Source organism: Coregonus lavaretus (assembly GCF_964263955.1).
Source record: "Coregonus lavaretus genome assembly, chromosome: 25".
NCBI lineage: Eukaryota > Metazoa > Chordata > Actinopteri > Salmoniformes > Salmonidae > Coregonus > Coregonus lavaretus.
In genome coordinates, this window is record NC_140012.1 from 30,581,683 (window position 1) to 30,589,957 (window position 8,275).

Genomic DNA, 8,275 nt, shown 5'->3' on the forward strand with positions numbered 1-8,275 from the left:
AATAAGCACTGGGTTTCCTGATTATAGGTGGTTGTTATAGGCTGTCATTCTACCTGATATAATTTGGTTATGTAAATCTTATTTTATCTACGGCGTGCATGTGAAGTTGCCAAACCTACTCCTGTTCCTTATAGTTGCTTTCTCTGCTAGAATGTGCCAAAACATTTACCGAAGGCTGAAATGGCCCTCTCAGTCCATTTCTAGACATGTAGGGAAAGAGTATCTTTGTTGGAGTTTGATGGTGTTGTTTCTTGCAGTCTGTTTGTAACAAACACAGAATAGCCTGTCATAAACCCACCCTATTCCCTTTACTGTCATAGGCCCATGTGAAAAATGCTGAAAGTGTATTTAACTTTTCCTCCTCGAAATTCATTTTCACACATAACCTTGACATTAGTCAACTCATTTGTCATTTGAGATAAAACATTCAAGTTATGCATTAAACATTTAAGAACATTTATATAATTAACTTAAGTACTGAACAGTTATTGGGGCTTTGTTTGAATCTTTGTCAAGCAGGTCAACATTTTGTAATATTTCAGAGAACCTGTGCTCCCACCCTAAACAGAATTGGAAAAATAGATTTTTAAAAGAGTATGTGGTATATATCAGGTAATGCTGAAATTGTAAAGTTTATGTTGAATAATGCAATTCACATTTGCTGTTTTATTGTTTTGTAATGTTTGGTTTTGTTTTATTTATTTTAACTGGTCTATATTTCATTAGTTTTATAACTCAAAAGACAGTGTTTATTAATGTTTAACTTATATCTTTTAACATATGGAACACCTTTGTTAGAAATTGTCAAACTGTGGTAAGCATATGATGTAAAGTTCAGTCTTTTTCTTTGTTTACAAAACAACATCTTGCGTGAGAAACAAATGCCAATCTTGTAACTGACCTTGAATATCTGTATCATTTAAATAGTGCTGCTAGAGAAATAAATACATTCTAAATGTAACATCTTACAATAAACACTTTTTAGACTTTTTCCCATATGTGATGTGTTCTTTTGAACTAAGTTTTCCTTCCATATTGTATCACTTACTAGGACTGAGCACTAATATACTGTACATTGTATACTGTATGTTTGAAATCCTAGTTTAATCATTAACAAAACTGAGTAAGGGTAACAAGTACAGTAGGCATATTCTACAATTACTAAATATGTGTGTGTCTGCTTTCCAGCCCCCTCTTCCCCTGGAAATGACACAGAGAGGGCGTCCCCCTCTACAAAGGCCTGTACCTCCCAAAGTGCAGTGACTCTTGTGCACGTGTGGCCAACAAGCTCATTTTCACGGATTTGAGAGATATAGTTGAAGTTGGAAGTTTACATTCACTTAGGTTGGAGTCATTAAAACTCATTTTTTCAACCACTCCACAAATTTCTTGTTAACAAACTATACTTTTGGCAAGTCGGTTAGGGCATCTACTTTGTGCATGACACAAGTAATTTTTCCAACAATTGTTTACAGACAGATTATTTCACTTATAGTTCACTCTATTACAATTCCAGTGGGTCAGAAGTTTACGTACACTTAGTTGACTGTGCCTTTAAACAGCTTGGAAAATTCCAGAAAATGATGTAATGGCTTTAGAAGCTTCTGATAGGCTAATTGACATCATTTGAGTCAATTGGAGGTGTACCTGTGGATGTATTTCAAGGCCTACCTTCAAACTCAGTGCCTCTTTGCTTGACATCATGGGAAAATCAAAAGAAATCAGCCAAGACCTCAGAAAAAAAATTGTAGACCTCCACAAGTCTGGTTCATCCTTGGGAGCAATTCCAAACGCCTGAAGGTACCACGTTCATCTGAACAAACAATAGTACGCAAGTATAAACACCATGGGACCACGCAGCCGTCATACCGCTCAGGAAGGAGACGTGTTCTGTCTCCTAGAGATGAACGTACTTTGGTGCGAAAAGTGCAAATCAATCCCAGAACAACAGCAAAGGACCTTGTGAAGATTCTGGAGGAAACAGGTACAAAAGTATCTATATCCACAGTAAAACTAGTCCTATATCGACATAACCTGAAAGGCCGCTCAGCAAGGAAGAAGCCACTGCTCCAAAACAGCCATAAAAAAGCCTGACTACGGTTTGCAACTGCACATGGGGACAAAGATCGTACTTTTTGGAGAAATGTCCTCTGGTCTGATGAAACAAAAATAGAACTGTTTGGCCTTAATGACCATCGTTATGTTTGGAGGAAAAAGGGGGTTGCTTGCAAGCCGAAGAACACCATCCCAACCGTGAAGCACAGGGGTGGCAGCATCATGCTGTGGGGGTGCTTTGCTGCAGGAGGGACTGGTGCACTTCACAAAATAGATGGCATCATGAGGAAGGAAAATTATGTGGATATATTGAAGCAACATCTCAAGACATCAGTCAGGAAGTTAAAGCATGGTCGCAAATGGGTCTTCCAAATGGACAATGACCCCAAGCATACTTCCAAAGTTGTGGCAAAATGGCTTAAGGACAACAAAGTCAACGTATTGGAGTGGCCATCACAAAGCCCTGACCTCAATCCTATAGAACATTTGGCTTAGGTGTATGTAAACTTCCGACTTCAACTGTGTATATACAGTGTATATGGACATCCCTTCAAATTAGTAGATTCTGCTTTTTCAGCCACACCCTTTGCTGACAGGTGTATTAAATCGAGCACCATAGACAAACATTGGCAGTAGAATGGTCTTACTGAAGAGCTTAGTGACTTTCAACGTTGCACCTTCAAAGGATGCCACCTTTCCAACAAGTCAGTTCGTCAAATTTCTGCCCTGCTAGAAATTTCTGCCCCAGTCAACTGTAAGTGCTGTTATTGTGAAGTGAAACGTCTAGGAGCAACAACGACTCAGCCGTGAAGTGGTAGGCCACACAAGCTCACAGAATGGGACCGCCGAGTGCTGAAGCGCGTAGCATGTAAAAATTGTCGGTCCTCAGTTGCAACAATCACTACCGAGTTTGAAACTGCCTCTGGAAGCGACATCAGTACAAGAACATCATCGGGAGCTTCATGAAAATGGGTTTCCATGGCCAAGCAGCCACGCACAAACCTAAGATCACCATTTATTTTAACAAATCAAATATACATATTTAACAGATGTTATTGCGGGTGTAGCGAAATGCTTGTGTTCCTAGCTCCAACAGTGCAGTAGTATCTAACAATTCACAACAATACACACATCTACAATAAAAATAATGGAATTAAGAAACATATAAATATTACGACCAGCAATGTCGGAGTGGCATTGACTAGAATACAGTAGAATACAGTATATACATATGAAATGAGTAAAACATTATGTAAACATTATTACCGTGACTAGTGTTCCATGTCTATGTACATAGGGCAGCAGCCTCTAAGGTGCAGGGTTGAGTAACTGGGTGGTAGCCAGCTAGTGACAGTGACTAAGTTCAGGGCAGGGTACTGGGTGGAGGCCGGCTAGTGATGGCTATTTAACAGTCTGATGGTGTTGAAATAGAAGCTGTTTTTCAGTCTCTCGGTCCCGGCTTTGATGCAGCTGTACTGACCTCGCCTATCTGGATGATAGCAGGGTGAACAGGCTGTGGCTCGGGTGGTTGATGTCCTTGATGATCTTTTTGGCCTTCCTGTGATATCGGGTACTGTAGGTTTCCTGGAGGGGAGGCACTGTGCCCCCGGTGATGCGTTGGGCAGACCGCACCACCCTCTGGAGAGCCCTGTGGTTGCGGGCGGTGCAGTTGCTGTACCAGGTGGTGATACAGCCCAACAGGATGCTCTCAATGGTGCATCTGTAAAAGTTTGTGAGGGTCTTAGGGGCCAAGCAGAATTTCTTCAGCCTCCTGAGGTTGAAGAGGCATTGTTGCGTCTTCTTCACCACACTCTGTGTGTGTGGATCATTTCAGATTATCAGTGATGTGTACGCTGAGGAACTTGAAGCTTTTCACCTTCTCCACTGCGGTCCCGTCGATGTGGATGGGGGTGTGCTCCCTCTGCTGTCTCCAGAAGTCCATGATCAGCTCCTTCGTTTTGTTGACGTTGAGGGAGAGGTTATTTTCCTGGCACCACTCCGCCAAGCATCGGCTGGAGTGGTGTAAAGCTCGCCGCCATTGGACTCTGGAGCAGTGGAAACACGTTCTCTGGAGTGATGAATCACGCTTCACCATCTGGCAGTCCGATGGACAAATCTGGGTTTGGCGGATGCCAGGAGAACGCTACTTGCCCGAATGCATACTGCCAACTGTAAAGTTTGGTGGAGGAGGAATAATGGTCTGGGGATGTTTTTCATGATTCGGGCTTGGCCCCTTAGTTCCAGTGAAGGGAAATCTTAACGCTACAGCATACAATGACATTCTAGACGATTCTGTGCTTCCAACTTTGTGGCAAAAGTTTGGAGAAGGCCTTTTCCTGTTTCAGCATGGCAATGCCCCCGTGCACAAAGCGAGGTCAATACAGAAATGGTTTGTCAAGATCGGTGTGGAAGAACTTGACTGGCCTGCACAGAGATCTGACCTCAACCCCATCGAACACCTTTGGGATGAATTGGAACGGTGACTGCGAGCCAGGCCTAATTGCCCAACATCAGTGCCCGACCTCACTAATGCTTTTGTGGCTGAATGGAAGCAAGTCCCCACAGCCATGTTCCAACATCTAGTGGAAAGCCTTTCCAGAATAGTAGAGGCTGTTATAGCAGCAAAGGGGGGACCAACTCCATATTAATGCCCATGATTTTGGAATGAGATGTTCGACGAGCAGGTGTCCACATACTTTTGGTCACCTAGTGTAAATTACATTTAAAAAATACTATTTAACTGTGGCCTGGAGTAGTCCATTGGTCTAAGTCACTGCCTCTGTGTACGCTGCAAGCATGGGTTCAAATCCAACCCACTACTCTAGCACTATTTCTCCTCCTATCATGTTGTCTCTATCCTGTTCAATAAACAGAAAGACTATGAAAGGATTGGTGCAGAGCCGGCCCTAGCCACTAAGCGACCGCCTATGGCCCAGCGGCCGCTAGGGTGCCCCCGACCCAGATTTAGTTTGATTTGTTATAGATTTTTTAGGAACTCAGTCGGGGTCTCAACTTACTGTTGGGAGTCATAATAGTAGAATACACAAGTTGCAATTTCGAAATGTTGTTGTGCATCAGCAATTTTTCTCTTAAGTCACTCACTGACAGTCACTCAATAAGCGCATGTCAGCTTCAAAATGTTAGATAGCTGGGTAGACTAACTTACCTATCTAAACTTGTCCCCCAAAAGGCTAGGGCTGTCTCTGGAGCGGGGCAAACCAAAACATGAACAGATATGAAACAGACTTAAAAAATATCTGAACTGTTCATGATGCACTGTGCAAATGTTTATATTTCCTATGCATCTTCAAGGGATGATGCTTTGGTTTCCATTAATCATCCAATGTTATACACTATGTATTTCGTCCTTTGTACCATTCTGCTTGCTCTTAGTACTTTGAACAATGCATAAACATACATGTATATACTTGAACTGATTATTTTCAAGTGGAAGCCTGCAGTACCCCGGTCGGCCTTCAACTGAGTTACTCAATGAGAGGGGGCAGCTCTGAGCTAGCTTGCAACATCACTTCCTGGAATAGCTCAAACTGCGCATGATGTCTCCATGAGACGCCGTCTTAACCGACTTCATTTGGCTTTAATGCGATATTGAGTGTTCAAATAGGAATGAATGGTGTCACGTGATCGATGGCTTTGTCCATTCATATACAGTACCAGTCAAAAGTTTGGACACACCTACTCATTCAAGGGTTTTTCGTTATTTTGACTATTTTCTACATTGTAGAATAATAGTGAAGACATCAAAACTATGAACTAACACAAGGAATCATGTAGTAATGAAAAAAGTGTTAAACAAATCAAAATATATTTTATATTTGAGATTCTTCAAAGTAGCCACCCTTTGCCTTGATGACAGCTTTGCACACGCTTGACATTTTCTCAACCAGCTTCATGAGGAATGCTTTTCCAACAGTCTTGAAGGAGTTCCCGCATATGCTGAGCACTTGTTGGCTGCTTTTCCTTCACTCTGCGGTCCAACTCATCCCAAACTATCTCAATTGGGTTGAGGTCGGGGGATTGTGGAGGCCAGGTCATCTGATGCAGCACTCCATCACTCTCCTTGGTTAAATAGCCCTTACACAGCCTGGAGGTGTGTTTTGGGTCATTGTCCTGTTGAAAAACAAATGATAGTCCCACTAAGCGCAAACCAGATGGGATGGCGTATCGCTGCAGAATGCTGTGGTAGCCATGCTGGTTAAGTGTGCCTTGAAATCTAAATAAATCACTGACAGTGTCACCAGCAAAGCACCCTCACACCATCACACCACCTCCTCCATGCTTCACGGTGGGAACCACACATGCAGAGATCATCCGTTCACCTACTCTGCGTCTCACAAAGACACGGCGGTTGGAACCAAAAATCTCAAAAAAGGACACATTTCCACCGGTCTAATGTCCATTGCTCGTGTTTCTTGGCCCAAGCAAGTCTCTTCTTATTATTAGTGTCCTTTAGGAGTGGTTTCTTTGCAGCAATTCGACCATGAAGGCCTGATTCACGCAGTCTCCTCTGAACAGTTGATGTTACTTGAAATAAATGTGAAGCATTTACTTGGGCTGCAATTTCTGAGGCTGGTAACTCTAATGAACTTATCCTCTGCAGCAGAGGTAATTCTGGGTCTTCCTTTCCTGTGGCGGTCCTCATGAGAGCCAGTTTCATCATAGCGCTTGATGGTTTTTGCTACTGCACTTGAAGAAACTTTCAAAGTTCTTGAAATGTTCCGTATTGACTGTCCTTCATGTCTTAAAGTAATGATGGACTGTTTCTCTTTGCGTATTTGAGCTGTTCTTGCCATAATATGGACTTGGTCTTTTACCAAATAGGGCTATCTTCTGTATACCCCCCCTGCCCTGTCACAACACAACTGTTTGGCTCAAACACATTAAGAAGGAAAGAAATTCCACAAATTAACTTTTAAGAAGGCACACCTGTTAATTGAAATGCATTTCAGGTGACTACCTCGTGAAACTGGTTGAGAGAATGCCAAGAGTGTGCAAAGCTGTCATCAAGGCAAAGGGTGGCTATTTGAAGAATCTCAAATATAACACATATTTTGATTGGTTTAACACTTTTTTGGTTACTACATGATTCCATATGTGTTATTTCATAGTTTTGATGTCTTCACTATTATTCTACAATATAATAATAACGAAAAACCCTTGAATGAGTAGGTGTGTCCAACTTTTGACAGGTACTGTATACACCTCCCGAGTGGCGCAGAGGTCTAAGGCACTGCATCGCAGTGCTAGCTGTGCCACTAGAGATCCTGGTTCGAATCCAGGCTCTGTCGTAGCCGGCCGCGACCGGGAGACCCATGGGGCGGCGCACAATTGGCCCAGCATCGTCCAGGGTAGGGGAGGGAATGGCCGGCAGGGATGTAGCTCAGTTGGTAGAGCATGGCGTTTGCAATGCCAGGGTTGTGGGTTCGCTTCCCACGGGGGGCCAGTATGAAAAAAAAAATTTTTATGTATGCACTCACTAACTGTAAGTCGCTCTGGATAAGAGCGTCTGCTAAATGACTAAAATGTAAATGTAAATGTATACAGCCATTAAAAGAAAATTGGGAAGAAAACTCAGTTTTTACTGTCTTTTTTTTAGGGGGTAGATCAGCTTTAATATTGCAGATTGTAACTTCAATCAATGTAATTGTCTGCATCACTTCCAATCCCCCATATATATTTTTTATCGTAAATATATATATAGATATATATATACATATACATACACATACATACATATATACATACAGTGAGGGGAAAAAGTATTTGATCCCCTGCTGATTTTGTACGTTTGCCCACTGACAAACAAATGATCAGTCTATAATTTTAATGGTAGGTTTATTTGAACAGTGAGAGACAGAATAACAACAACAAAATCCAGAAAACGCATGTAAAAAATGTTATAAATTGATTAGCATTTTAATGAGGGAAAAAAGTATTTGACCCCCTCTCAATCAGAAATATTTCTGGCTCCCAGGTTTCTTTTATACAGGTAACGGGCTGAGATTAGGAGCACACTCTTAAAGGGAGTGTTCCTAATCTCAGTTTGTTACCTGTATAAAAGAAACCTGTCCACAGAAGCAATCAATCAATCAGATTCCAAACTCTCCACCATGGCCAAGACCAAAGAGCTCTCCAAGGATGTCAGGGACAAGATTGTAGACCTACACAAGGCTGGAATGGGCTACAAGACCATCGCCAC